Source organism: Rhinopithecus roxellana, chromosome 3, assembly GCF_007565055.1.
Source record: "Rhinopithecus roxellana isolate Shanxi Qingling chromosome 3, ASM756505v1, whole genome shotgun sequence".
NCBI lineage: Eukaryota > Metazoa > Chordata > Mammalia > Primates > Cercopithecidae > Rhinopithecus > Rhinopithecus roxellana.
Genome location: NC_044551.1, coordinates 12,565,831 through 12,581,315, shown reverse-complemented (window position 1 = coordinate 12,581,315; position 15,485 = coordinate 12,565,831). Strand labels below are relative to the sequence as shown.

The following is a 15,485-nucleotide window of genomic DNA, read 5'->3' as shown; positions in this document are numbered from 1 at the left end:
TAATCTACTCCACATATAATTTCAAATCAATAACTTCTGGCTGATTTTTTAATTACTTGAACTATGAAATCAACACATCCTTGTTATAATGTTATTTATAGCACAAAATAAATTGTTTGGGACACTGAAGGGTGTGAGAAGGGAAAAAACATGCATTTGCAGACAATAATTCCTTCTTAATTGCTTGATCATTTCTGAATTAGGTAGAAATAACATCACAAATTATTAGTCAAATAGATAATGTATTTTCATAACTGACTGAAATCCTAGAGATAATATAGTTTAATTTCCTCAAATTTTCCAATGAAATTATTAAATAGAAGCTTTTTAAATGTCTTTGGGTTAGAAAGCTACTTACTGCTAGAATTTTGACTAAGTTTTTTGATATCCAGTTTAGCTTTCTTTTTTTCTAAAATTTCATCATATTTTAAACTCGTGAGTATATGTGCGTGAAACTGGAATCAAAAATAAAATTTTCTCTTGAAGGCTGGTGAATTTAGTCATTCAGCCTCCATGATTTAGACATAAGCAGAAATATGTATAATACATGAGAATCTGTTAGCATTCAGCAAACCTCTGTGTGATAGTATTAGCTTGATGCTGCTGCTGCAAGATCAATTTGTTATTAGTTAGGTGGCTTATTTATGTATATATATTTATATATATTTAAAATAACGGTAATTTTTCAAGATCTGTTCTGATAAACCACCACAAACAGTGGTAGGGAGGTAACAGCTGAATCTACCTTTATATACAGAAGCAAGATTCTATTTGTGTAAGAATCATAAGACTAATATTTGGAAAATATCTTCATATATCCCAAATTTAAATAATAATAGCCAAGATCAAGAAAAGTCTGTAGGAAATCTAAGGGTTGTTATTCCAGTATCTATAAATCACAAGTTCCCTCTCACCTCAGAGGGATTTTTTCTTCAGTAAATCACAATCACAATTTACACTGTTTGGAACAAACCTAAGTAAATGAAGAAAGAGTGACTTCTGTTTATATATCCACTTAAGATCCTTTTTGCCAACAAGATGACTCAGATAAACATATTTGTTCGACATAGTGGGGAGCAATAGGACTTATCTGAAAAGGAAGACATTAGGTTTTCCACTATCGAACGCCAAAGGATAATCACTTACTCTTTTTATTTCTCATCACTAAAATATGAGAAAAATACTTACAGTAACCTGTTTCACAGGATACCCATAAGAATCAAATGAGAGAATAAGTTCTTGGCAAAGTTTAAATGTTGCGTTAGTTTGTATTATCATCATTTATTTTTAGATGGAACTTTTATTAAACATCTTAAAAGAATGTGGTCACAATGCTTCTCTGTAAAGTTATGGATGCGTCTGAGAATTTCAAAGAACCGTATGAAATGATAGGATGCATGTGACTTTTAAGAAACCTGTAGACAAAGCATGAACACACCAGAGATAAACTTTTTAGCTCCATAGTACATTTGAGTTTTGCTATTACATTATGCCACTTGGAGAACTAGGATAGTAAAAATCATCATAATTTTGGCCTAATATATTTTTGTGAATATTCGTGAATATTCTTGAGATATTCATATACTTAGAATGGAGCTATTTTCTTGTTTTAAAAAGCAATAATTATTATATTTGAGTGGGAGAGCAAATGAATTGCAGAAGGGATTTTTAAAAATTTGAAATTGAGTGATTTGTGCTAATAGAATTATGTATTTGGAAGCTCTGGATTGAATCTACTTTTTAGCCTAAAGATTTTTTTGTGAATTTTATTTTTCTGCTAAATCATACATAACTTTTAATAGCAGAACTGTTGCAATACAATACTTTATGAGTTATAAAATGGTTTTTAAATATGCAAAAATGATTTTTGTGAGTCATAAAAACTAGGCAATTTGCCCATTCTGTTGGAAGTAGGGGTTTTGATCAGTTTTAACATTTGGGAACTTCCAAATATTTGTTAAATTTATAGTTACAGTAACCTGAATTTTAGTTGTGGGATTTATTCTGTACTGGCTATGCAACTTTGGTAAATTTGGTTAACTTCTCAGAGCCCTAACTTAATTAATTAAAAAAATAAAATATTATAATGCCTGCTTAACCGAATTGGATTAAGGCATTCATGGATAGCGACAGCTGAATTGCATACCAGTCACCTGCCTCATAGCAAGCATGTCATAGACAGTACCCATTACTTTCATGTGACTACGGTCTCCCCTCACTCCTCCAACAAAATGGTCTTATTTTACTTTATTCTTCATGTGTGTAGTTTCACATAAAATCAATTAGTGCTCCAACATAGGTAAAAAAAAAAAAAAAAAAAAAAAAAAAAAAAAAAAAAACCTACTGAAAAGTCATTGTACTCTCTTTGGAAACCATTCAGAGATTTGAAAGACCCCTGGATTTTATGAGAAAAGAGAGACTGATTATTTGGAAGTGTCATCAGTGCAGCCTCATGGAGCTAGAGTTTCCAGATAGCACCAATCTACTATGGCACAAAGTTTTGTGTGTACCTGTTTTAGTTGGTGATGGTGATTGTGGGTTGGCAGGGTTCAGAAAAATAAGCACTGTCTTAATGTTTTAATAGGTTTTTAAAATAGTTCACTATTTAAGATCCTCAGAATGGGACTTAGGCCAATATGAGAAACGGAGTGCTTTAATTGCGTGACCAACTACACATTAGAGCCCTGGAATCTATCCCACTGTTATTTACAAGTACTGTGTTAAAGACTAGTTGGGACCCTCTCAGGAGAAATTAGCAGTTACATTTTCTTATTTTTACAATTTATGCTCAAGGTGCATTTACTTCGATTTAAGCAGCCTCTTTTCTACTATAACATTCTCATGCCAGTCTAAAATTGGATAATGGGTTTCCTGCTTAACAGCAGCAAAAATTGTACTCCCTCTCCTGAAGTGGTTGACTGGGTTTCTTCACATTCAGCTGTCACCCTCCACCAGCTGAGGGAGCAAGAGACCTCTGCATGGGAGGTTACAGCCCCACCTCCTCCTGGGGCTTCTTCAGGGCCATCTCCGTTTTCAGAGTAGGATGAATACCTGCCTTAGTAACAGCAACTCAATTACCCTGAAGTTTTACTTTGTCCGAAAAATTTCACCAAGAGCTTGTATTTTAATGAGATACTTTAAAAATATATTTGGGAATGTATAAGGCAAACGGATTCTCTATTATTTATGCTTAGTGCATTCGCCTACTGAAATTTGAGGGTTTTCTAAGAGATATATATATAAATATCACAATGTAGATATAGCTCTCTCTCTTCCCCTCTCACACACGCAAGCACACGCACCCACACACACACATCAAGGGAATGCCATATGTCCCAAGTGAGACCTACTTGGAAAAAAACAGAAGTGCTGAACATATCACTCAGGATCATTGTGAGAGGACAGTCGTCAGCTTTCTCTCTGGCAATGAGAATTTTCTCACCCTCAAGACATGCAAATGACTTTTTTCATCTGTTCTTTTTATGTTATTTGCATAATTTTCTCCTGCAAAAGTGAGAGCTGTCAAAAATTAACCATTTGGGGATTTGGCATTCAGTTATGTGACCTTTTCCAGAGAATTAGATCTCTTCAGGGAACTAGGAACTTGATGAGGAAGTGCTGAGAAGGTGGTCAGTGGCAGAAAGAGCGGATGACGGATGGGGACCAGCAGGTTGGTAAGGGCACATAACAACGTTTAAAAAGTTGTTTGATATTTTGGATCCTCTCATATGCTTGCTTGTTTTTGTTTTAATAAATCAGTATTCCAGCAGATAATCAAAGAGATGATTCGGTTAGGTGTAATGTTGTACTCTCCTATGTTACTCTGGTTAATGGTGCAATGCAAACATTTTTTGCAAGTGTAATGCTAATTGAAAATGCTGTTTGGAAAACTACACAAGCAAGGCTGTGTTCACGCCGTGGTTTGAGTGTTGTGTTTGTAGCAATCTGCCAAATATGCTTATTTAGTATGAATACTTCCTTTTTATAAATTCAGAGACTTACACTCTGGAGGGCTGTAATAAACCTTTAAATTCATTTTACTTCGACAAAGGTTGAAGTATGTAGCAGGCGAGGGGCAGAGACAAGTGCAGCTTTCTCTTTGATGACATCGCTTTAAACATTTTTTCAGCTTTAAGCTTGTCGTACAAATCAGCTCTATCAGTCTATTAATTGTTTCACTGTACCTAATATCTCACACGAAGGCACCTTGAAAAACAGCAGGAGAGAGCACATTTGTTTAAGTCCTGCGATGGCTAGCACGGCGGCTAATCCCCTTGCAAATTATAATCATAGTTGTAGTTCATCCATTAGGCTGGAAAAGACAAGATTCCCAAGTAGCCTTGGTGCCTTTTCCAGTTTCCAGGAGACCCACCAACCCTCGGCGTGTGTTGCCTGCGCACCCGGAGCGTTCTTGCTAATCAGGTCAATGATTAGCGCCTGGCTCCAGGGACCTGCCAGGAGTCTATCACAGCAGTTAGGGAGCCTCCAAACGGAGCACGCTCACGGAGAATCTCCCTTTCGGAAACGTCGCTTAGTCCTCATTTACTCACTGGGAACCTCGGAGGATTTCAGCTGATCTTTTTCTCTCCTTAGACAGTGAGGAGCTCAACATAACAAGGAAAAGGAGCACAGGATGCAGCTACTTGAAGGGTGTTGATTGAAAACTTCGATCTCCCCACCCCATTCACGGTTGATTTGACGGATTTCTCACCTCGTTCACAGAGAAAATTTCAATTAAGGTAAGTGCTGCTTTATCTGGGTGACTGAATGGCACTGAATTTCTGCATTGAAAGTTCTAACTGACTAAACTGACATTCTGCACTGCAGCAAGTGACTGTTTGTGTCAGGAAAAGCTTAGTTTATAAGCAAGTGTCCTAGAGTGAAAACGGCGTTGGAGATAATGATATCTCAGGGCAGTTTCTTTTGATACATATTCATTCTGCCTTGTATAAAGAGAAAAGAAAAGGGAACATGAAAAGATAGTTAATTTCTCATTTTACCTTTTAAATAATCTATTTGGAGGATTGTGCCTTGCCAAGGTAAACTGATTTTGATTGAAGTGGTTTGTTTACGTCATATAGTAAAATCTGAGTCTGAAGCCTTCAAAGTTAAATTAGATGGAAAGAAAATTTGCAAATGAGAGTTGAGATTTTGTGCAGCTTTCTACTTTAGCAATATTCCTGAACTCCTTTTTGGTTTAAGGATTTAGGACTAAATCCCTGAATATTTTAGTAGTATCCATGTGGACCTTAAATGTTATAGTTTCTGTTGCAAGTATTAAGAAAAATGAACCTAGAAGACTTATTATACCATTCATATAATTTATAGTTATTCAAGAGAACTGGATTTCTTTTATGAGATGAATTAATAAAAAAGAAAGCAAAGGAAAATTAAGTGCTTTCTAAAATGCTTGTTTCTGAAAGAATTCTTCAATAAGAGATTAAAGTTAATGTGTTTATAAAAAATTCTTTTTTATATTTTATTTCATTTTTATTGTTAAGGTATAATGAACTGAAGTTAAGCTTACATTTTCTATATCGTTTAGGGCAATTATCCAGGTAATTCAGATTAAACCACTCCATATTAATTCTTTTATACCCATTTTCTCTTAAGCTTGTTAAAAATATCTAGAAAGATATGGTAAGCAACTTTTTTTCCAAAGTTTAATTATCTGAACTTTTTCTTTTCTACCTTACTAAGCTCATGTAAATATAGCCTGATGGTTTTACTCCACATTATGATAAATTTTCATGTAATTAAGAGTAATAAAATAATTATATCACTATAATTATGTGATCTATTAGTCTGCACTCTAAATACTGAAGAATAGCAATCACTTACCTTGATATTGTATGACATACTATAAAAGTTTTCAAATAATGAAATAAACAATATTTAAAATATCACATATTATAATACTGAAACAAATTGATTTTTAACAATTAATTTCTATTGTTAAAGCAAAATGTAAATATCTAGCTGCTTTGTATAAAGATTTATAATGGTATCTCAAATGTGCTTTTTAGAGTGAGCACTCTTATTTCCTGAAGTGCTGACTCCCCTTTTCTTCTATGGATCTCTTGAGATGGGACATTTTATAAAGATGTCAGAACACTTTCTAATAATTGGCTATCATCCAAAATTCTCTGGAGAGCTTTTCAGTCTGATGTTGATGTTACTGCTTCTTCCAGAGGAGTAAACCATTTTCAAGGTTCCCAAAGGCTGATGTGTACTTGGTTACCAGTATGTTTGTAGTTAAAGCCTGAAGACATTTATCTAATTCTCTTGTTCTGAGACTTCTATCTCTTTTCCCTGGGGAGATTATTTCTCAATAGAATTACAGATAATTGAGAGAAGAATGTGTTGACTACAGTGACTCTCACTGGGTCTTTGGCTTCTTATTTTCTTTTAAGCAAACTTGATAAACAGAAAGAGGCAACATTAACCAAACAGGGGCACACACTTGCTACTAGCGAACTTGCATGTCGCTGAAAACATCTCTGTCCTTGTGCCAACTTCAGAATTGATGGTAGCATCAGACCCAGTGAACTTTTTATTGGATGTATTGACCACTGAAGTGTCTGACCAGAGTATGTCCATTGAAGGTTGTGTTTACTGTCTAATGAAATACCTGTGTTTAAAAATTGAGGGAATTGCAGTTCTCATTCAAAACATAACAAATCCCCAATACACAAGTTTATCTATATAACAAACCACCATAGGTACCCCTGAACTTAAAATAGAAATTTAATTCAAAAAAAAATAAAAATACAATTGCTTAAAGGAGTTTTACCGTTATCATAGTTGTCTGAATTTGCAATATACTGATAAGAGGATGGAGAAAATCTTGGATTCAATTGAGAATTAGTAGCAATTTATTTTACCTAGCATTTGCCTCCTTAATCTATATTGAATTCCATTTTTCATTTGATTGAGGGTAGTTTATTTCTTCTGTGAGATTGGAAAACGTCTTATAGGATAACCTCGCTTACAATAGGAAGTCTCAAAATTTAAATAAAGTAATCTTTTAAAACTTTGCAAAACTTGCTTCAAGTTCTATAACTTGCTCCTCAGTAAGTAATATGTTCAATAAGACACTAGAGATAGGCAGTATCTAATCTAGCTCATATGCTTCCTCAATTCAGCTGAGTTATAAACTTTTTATATATGAATAAATGATAAATATAAAAACATATGAAAGTTGAAAAGTTAACATGGATGTTATTTGCCCTCATTTTCCAGAAGGAAAGCTGGAATCTGAGAGAGAGCATATGTAACTGGGCGAAGGGCACACAGTAATGAACCTATGATTCAAACTCAGATCTGGCTGTGTTTAAAGCTCATACACTTTATACTCTACCTTTTTGTAACCTCATATATGGTGACTGTTTCCAGCATTTGACACAATACTCATGAATATTCTAAGACTATTTTTAAGATAGTACAGAGTAATCATATTACCTTTAGAACAGGTTAACTTTTGCCGTACACAAAATAAATGATTTTGTAAATTCCATCACCGCCAGTATTGGAAACCAGCATGTACTTTGTTCTTTTAGTTTCTGAAAGGGGTTAGTGTGCAAGTCTTTGCTTCCAGCTGATTCTGATTACTATGGACAGAAAAAGCACTCTACTGTAAGCGAAGTCTCTACTGAAATTTAGTATTTATAACATATACGTCTTTCCAAGAGAGGTTGACACACTCTCAGGATAAAATAAAATAAAATGTAGAGCTATAAATTCAGTGTTAATTGTATTGAAATGAGATTAAAAGGAAGTTAAGGGGAACTGATGTTAATAGTGAAAGATATTCACAATATTAGAAAAGGTAGAGACACTAACTGTTGGAATTGAATGTTGGAAGTGGACTTTAGAAAAAACAGACTTACATATTCAGGAGTCTATTTGCTCTGCTGACTTTATATAAACTTTCCCATATGTACACAGAGGTTTGGTGTAGCTAATCATGTTGATATTGTGGTAATATTTTTCAATTAATATTTGATCTAATCCTGTGACAAGAAGGGAGAGATGTTATAAGATTAGAGGTGACCTGGAAAATTTAATATGATTAGCTGTCATATCCAAGGATGTGCTAAGATGGTAACTAGAAGTTAGGTTGTATGGTTATAAAATATGATAATTTATTGTGTTCCAACATGTTCCCAAATCTGGAAAGAGATGACATTGTACCAGATGCTGTAAATAACAGGTTCCACAATGACTAGAATTATGATCAAGGAATATATATGTATAATCTCTAACAACCAACCAGCATACTTTCAATTCTCAAGGTTTTTGGAAAATGACTGGCTTATCCTAATATTATCCTACAAGAATAACAGAAAAAACAAAGCATATGTACACATTACCTTCTGTATTACTATTCCAAAAGAATGAGCATGATCTGTAAAGAACAATATTGCAGAAGAGCTTGTAAGGGTGAGAGTTCACAATGCATAGGTGTTTCCACCCAGAAAATATGACCATGTGTCCAGGCTTTACTGGCCACGGTAGGTTTGATGAGAAATGAATGTGCCAAGGTCTAAGACTGCCCTCTCTCGACTGGCCAGTGGTCACCATGTGGCCTTCCAGGAGAACCATGCCAATAAAAATGTTCTGTGTGAAATAACAAATATTTGACTTGGTTATTTTACATATGCAATACCATGTGGAGCTTCAGCAGTTAGTGGCTAGGAAAAGACGTGAGAAACATAGAAAGGACAGTCTTGGAAATCATGAATAAGCTGCAGTAATGAGGCCAGTAGAAAGGAAAGGAAAGAGGTTAATTGCCTTAGGTCAGTAAGAACAGACACATTTTCTAACTTACCCCAATAGCTAAGCACAAGAAGAGAAGAGTGCTTCTTGGAGGAAGTACTGTGTTATCCTGGGTCGATATCCTGTATGGTATTCCAGGCATACCATGCAGTGGTGAGACTTTTCCCCATTTTTCACATTCACATTTTTCTCTGTAGTTTTAGTCCTGTTAATCCATTCAAATTGAGCACATCTATTTCCCTTACAAACGAAAATATTACAACTAAGTATCTTACATGTTCATAGTTTCTGGTAGACAATGGATGGGGCAGTAATGCTTAGTTGCTGTATATGTTCTAGGTTCAACTACCTGGTTCAAATCCAGCTGAGGGCATTTGCTAGCTCTGTGGCCTTGGACAAGTTAGTTAAGTTGTCTAAACTTTTTATGTTATTTAAAATTGAGCCGATCACAGTACCTATCCTATTGTAGTGTTCTGAGAAATAAAGGAAGTAATTGATATATCTGCAATTGCTCAGTTCCTCAGAAAATGATAGTTATTATGATAAATAGGGAACTTTATTATTAGCTGTCACTTTACCTGTAAAGTAGAAAAATCAGAGATCTCCTCTCTCCTTAGCAACAATGAACACTTGGATCTTGGCAAAGCTCCAGGAACCATTTCATAACACTGTGTTTATATAAGTACATTTGAATTTTGGAGCATACTTTTTTGGGGGTCCTATTGGATTTACACAGATGAAATGGATGTTTCTAAAAGGAATGTAACTTAGGAGCCATTTTAGAGAAACCATCCTTTTTGTCATGAGGACTAAATTAACAACTGAATTATTTGACTCTTTCTTACCTATGTTGAAAGGAATTGAACAAGTCTTGAAAAAGAAGTTCCATCTGACCACTGGTAGTCAACAATCTAACTTGGTATCCCAGGGGCAAGAAAAATAGCCCATGATTTGTTTTTGTAAATAGTTTGGTTGGAATACAGCCACAGCTATTCATTTCCATCTTGTCAATGGCTGACTGAATGCCACAAAGCCGGAGTTGAATGGTAGAGCAGAAAAAGATTGTAGAGCCTGCAAAGCTAAAAATATTGTCTATTTTGTCTTTCACAGAAAAAGTTTGCTGACTGCTTGTTTGGAAGAGAAACATTCTTCTTGCATGATTTTTTTTTTATTATCAGCATAATGAATATTTGGTAGAATTTTTTTTCTTTTTTATTTTATTTTATTTTTTTTTTCTTGAGACAGAGTCTACCTCTGTCTCCCAGACTGGAGTGCAGTGGCGCGATCTCGGCTCACTGCAAGCTCAGCCTCCCGGGTTCACGCCATTCTCCTGCTTCAGCCTCCCGAGTAGCTGGGACTACAGGCACCCGCCACCAGGCCTGGCTAATTTTTTTTAATTTTTAATTTTTTATTTTTTATTTGTAAGAGACAGTGTTTCACCGTGTTAGCCAGGGTCTCTATCCCCTGACCTCTTGATCCACCCACCCCTGCCTCCCAAAGTGCTGGGATTACAGGCGTGAGCCACCGCGCCTGACAGTGGTAGAAGATTTTTAAATGTCATGACAATAACTATCTAAATGTCTATCTGTGGAGAGACTCAGTATTTTTATTTCCTCATACTAATTCATCCATATTTTACTATGGTATTTAAAACCTCTAATTATAAATTTTGACAAAGTTATCAGCTACCAGTGTATATATGCAAAAGAATTCAATTCCATACTTTGCATATTGATTCAAATAATAAACATAGAGAAACTCTTTTTTTTTTTTTTTTTTTTACAGTGGAATCCATTATTTTTCATTCTCCAAGCCACACCTTATATTTTGGTATATATAGCAATCAACTGCTATGTGACTTAAATAAAGTTGCAGATTCCTGGATCTCATTCCTAGAGTGCTGATTTCACAAGTCAAACCTTTAGTGGGTTTAGTAGGTCAAAACTTTGGTAGATTTCTTTCAGTTGTAGAAAAGAAAAGAAAAATTTTTTTTTCTGATAAAAAAAAAACAGAATATATAAGAATGTGGCCTGATTATTGGGATTTTAAAAAAATTTTCCCAGGTAACTCTATGATGTAGCCCCAATTGAACACTGCTGCTGTAGATCGGCAAATCTCAGACTTTAAGGACAGGCATGCAAGTTATCTGGGGATCTTTTTTAGTGGTTTTAGAGTGTAGCTCGAGATTCTGCATTTCCGACAGCCTGCCAGAGATGTTGATGCTACTGGTGATGAGAAATGCTGCTCTTAGGTAACCACTGCCCCTACTCTGCCCCATGGCTGCCATGGGTAGGCTAGTGTCTACTGGAGGACGTTTCACAAGATGAGATTCACTACCCAGCTCACCTGAATCAGATGTTGATCAGTCTTCTCAAGAAGCTCTTCCCATCTCAGAAAGGTGATGAAAAATTCTGAGCCAGGTCAACATTGAGAAATATGTATATTATATTTAATATATAATGTAAAATGTTGTGTGCGTATTTAATCTGTTGTTGATTTCTACATAACCATTTTGGACATAGAATAATTGGAGGTTTTAGAAAGCAAAATATTTAGCTAAGTATTGCTGACATGTTTAATTCCTTGCAATTAAGACGGGCAGGGTGTTCATTGCTTCTCCAATCCCCCTTCCCAATATCTAGAAGTTTTTGGCTAGTGGATCACCCAGGATAACTCCATACTGAAGTTCAGAACTTATCCGAAAATGCTGACTTCTCCAGTAACATCTCAGTTCTCTTTATTATAGGAGTGTAGCCTTAAGACTGTTCTATTTGTTAGTTCAACTTTCTTCTCTCCCAAAACTGAATTGGAAGGATATTGATTTCATCTCTCTTCTCTATTTAAACTTTTCACCCTTTCTAATCTCAACTGCCATATTTCTTTCTTATAGCTAAAATCTACAAACAATAGAGGGAAATATATTTCATTAATATAAATTTTGGATAATTTATATTACCATCATTTTAAAAATTACAAACCTGCCCCCATAATTTCCAATTACTCTTCCCTATTATTTTCTTCTAGAATGTTTAAAATCTTATCAACCATGTACTTTTAAATTTATTTGATTATTGCTTTTTCTTTCCCCACTCCCCATTATTAGAATGTGAGTTCTATGAAGGCAGGGATTTTGTTTCTTTTATTCAAAGCTGCAACTCAATACCTAAGACAGTGTCTGTCATAGAATTTATCCTGGAAAAATATGTATTCAACAAGAATGAGTGAATATTCCTAATTAATTTATGTGGCTGGTGTATTAGAATTGAGGCAATTGCTTTTGCTTTTGTTGGTAATGTTTTAACACATTATAAAATCTTAATGTGTAAGATTCAACCATATGTGTTCATTGACATTCATCCATTGAATTTACTCAGTAACTATTGTGTACCTCTTAAGTGTTAGGTGCTGTGCTAGATGCTAGGGATACATGTTGACAAGACCTAGTTCCTATGCGTAATATGCTCAGCCTGATGGTGGGAGAGGGGATCTAAAAGAAAGAGTAGTCACAATGCTTGTGGTCTGCCATCATGGAAGATATGTACAGACTGCTGTCAATGCACAAAAAAATAGCTCCTGACTTCACCAGAGAGGCCAGGAAGAATTCCCTAATCTGTAAATTAAAGAATAGCTTGAATTTAGACAGACAGGAAAAGAGAGACCATTAGCTCCTAATGGAAATCACACTACGTGCTGAAGCACAGAGATATGTTGGGCGCGTTCCTGACACCCTCCAGCATCACATTAGTTTGAAAGAACATGACAATGGAGTGGTGAATGTGTAAAAAAGAGCAGCTGCATTGATGCCTGTGTAAGTGGTGCAAACTTTAACCCCGGAACAATGAGAACTCATTAAAGAATTTTCAGAAGGGCAAGCTAGATTTATTGGTGCTCTAGTCTGAATTTTATATTTTATTTTTCACTACTTCAAATAGAAATACATATCAGGTACTTAAAAAAATACACATAAATTGGGCTGGGCGCCGTGGCTCATGCCTGTAATCCTGGCACTTTGGGAGGCTGAGGCAGGCGGATCATTAGGTCAGGATATCGAGACCATCCTGGCTAACACGGTGAAACCCCCGTCTCTGCTAAAAATACAAAAATTAGCCGGGCATGGTGGCTGGTGCCTGTAGTTCCAGCTACTTGGGAGGCTGAGGCAGGAGAATGGCGTGAACCCGGGAGGCAGAGCTTGCAGTGAGCTGAGATCGTGTCACTGCACTCCCGCCTGGGCAACAGAGTGAGACTCCGTCTCAATACATACATACATACATACATACATACATATATACACGTGAATTATATGTTTCTATTTGATTGAGTTATTTGAGTTCCTTATAGATTCTGGATATTAACCCCTTGTCAGATGCATAGTTTATAGATGTGTTCTCCCATTCTGTAGGTCATCTGTTTGCTCTGTGGATTGTTTCCTTTGCTATGCAGAAGCTTTTTATTTTGATGTAATCCCATTTGTCTATTTTTGCTTCTAAACCTGTGTGTTTGAGGTCTTATCCAACAATCCGAATAGACATTTATCAAAAAGAGGACATACAATGGCCAACAGATGCATGAAAAAATGCTCAGCATCACTAATCTTCAGGGAAATGTAAATTACAAACACAATGAGATATCATCTCACCTCAGTTAGAATGGCTATTATCAAAAAAGCAGAAAGTAACAAGTGCTGGCAAGGATGTGGAAAAAGGGGAATTCATATGCTGTTTGTGAGAATGTAAACTAGTACAGTCATTATAGGCAAGAGTAGCAAGGTTTCTCAAAATATTAAAAATAGAACTACCATATGATCCCAAAATGCCACTGCTGGGTCTGTATCCAAAGGAAGTGACATCTGTATGTCAAAGAGATGTCTGCACTTCCATGTTTATTGCAGCACTGTGTACAACAGTCAAGATATGGCATCAACCTAAGTGTCCATCAGCAGATGAATGGACAAGGAAAATGTGGTATATATTCACAATGGAATACTATTCAGTAGAATGAGATTCTGTCATTTGTAGCAACTTGGATGAGCCTGGAGGCCATTACATTAAGTGAAATAAGCCAGGCACAGAATGACAAATTCATACCTCATGATTGCATTCATATGCAGTGTCTGAAAAAGTTGATCTCACAGAAGTAGAGAGTAGATTAGGGGTTACCAGAGGCTGTGGCAGAGGGAGGGAAAAAATGCGTAGAAAGAAATTGGTCAAAGTTACAGTTAGGAGAAACAAGTTCTAGTACCACCGCACAGCATGGTGACTATAGTTAATAATAACATATATTTCAAAATAGCTAGAAGATTTTGAATGCTCTCACCACAAGCAAATGATAAATTTCTGAAGTGATGGATATGCTAATTACCCTAACTTGATCATTACACATTGTATACCTACGTTGAAACATCACACTTTATATCATAATTATGCGCAATTATGTGTCAATTAAAAAATAAATTTTAAAATATATAAAAAGCACATTAAAAACAAAAATATGTATACTATAGGAGAAAATAAGTTTTAGTGGGGTTGAAGGGAGAGAAAGTCACTTACCTAAATGCTGTGCCAAGAATATATGAAAGTTCAGGTGTAGAACCTTGAACCAAATAAAGTTGAATGAGCCTAAATTTGGTGAAGTTATAAATCCATAGGTGATTTTCAGGGCCTCTGTATTGCAGGATTGGATGAATGAATGTATTTCAGTTTCACAGTTCAGGAAAAGTGAAGAATATAGATGGCCATATCTGCTAGGACTGACGTGGAGAAGTGTTCACATCCTCCCACCTCCTGACTGTGACCTAACAGAAAAGACCACTTTTTTGCCTCTACTCTTGCTGAATAATCAAAGTCAAAGTGAGCTATTTAAATTTAACTTGATTGACATTCTTAGAAGGAGAACTTCTGAGCTTTTTATTTCAGAGATAGAACACTAAGGGTTAACTCTGGCAAAAACTCTGACCCTTTTGTGCAGAGCTTGTTGTCACTAATATTAGCTGAAACTAATTTTTCAGATTTCTCTTACCATTCTACCTAAACTATCACCCACCCTATCTCCTTCTCCTTATTGTTCATCTCACATTTACTGTGTCTTACCTGCTGATGGTTGCTCCAACTGGACTGTAAGCTCTGTGAAGATGAGAACCTTGCTTTATTTACTGCTGCAGGCTCACCACCTCGATCAGTGTCTATCAAAGAGGTAGTAACTATTTGTTGAAGGAAGGAAGGAGGGAGGGAGGGAGGGAGGGAAGGAAGGAAGGAAGGAAGGAAGGAAGGAAGGAAGGAAGGAAGGAAGGAAGGAGGGAGGGAGGGAGGGAGGGAGGGAGGGAGGGAGGGAAGGAAGGAAGGAAGGAAGGAAGGAAGGAAGGAAGGAAGGAAGGAAGGAAGGAAGGAAGGAAGGAAGGAAGGAAAGTAGGGAGGGAGGGAGGGAGGAGCAGAGGAAGGGAGATATCAGTGCATTCTCTAATCTTGCCTCAAAACTTTTTCTATGTCTTCTGTCTTTACCATCTCAGTAAGTGGCACTCTAATCCACCCAATGTGTCAAGTTAGGAATCCAGCAAACACCTTTGCCTTCCCACTTCTCACTTCCCACAGATCCAATTAACATGTGGTCCTTTAATCCTGCCTTCTAACTTTCTCTCCCCTGGCTTTCCATCATTGTTTCCCCACAGTTTCTATCACCTTCATCTGTCACTTGCCTTATGGCTGTGTTATCAT

At 36.1% G+C, this 15,485-nt stretch overlaps 1 protein-coding gene across 5 annotated transcripts in view; it reads left to right on the top strand.

The window, feature by feature from the left end:
* Nucleotides 1–15,485, top strand: part of CDH12 (cadherin 12) — a 1,165,810-nt gene that overhangs the window by 671,022 nt on the left and 479,303 nt on the right. For 2 of the 5 annotated variants that reach the window (XM_030927855.1, XM_030927854.1), the window contains one exon: nt 4,594–4,739. The gene's annotated coding sequence lies outside the window, so the exon portion shown is untranslated. Of the gene's footprint in view, nt 1–3,375; nt 3,671–4,593; nt 4,740–15,485 lie in introns of those variants that run through there. The other 3 variants (XM_030927857.1, XM_030927856.1, XM_030927858.1) reach the window with 3 other exon arrangements.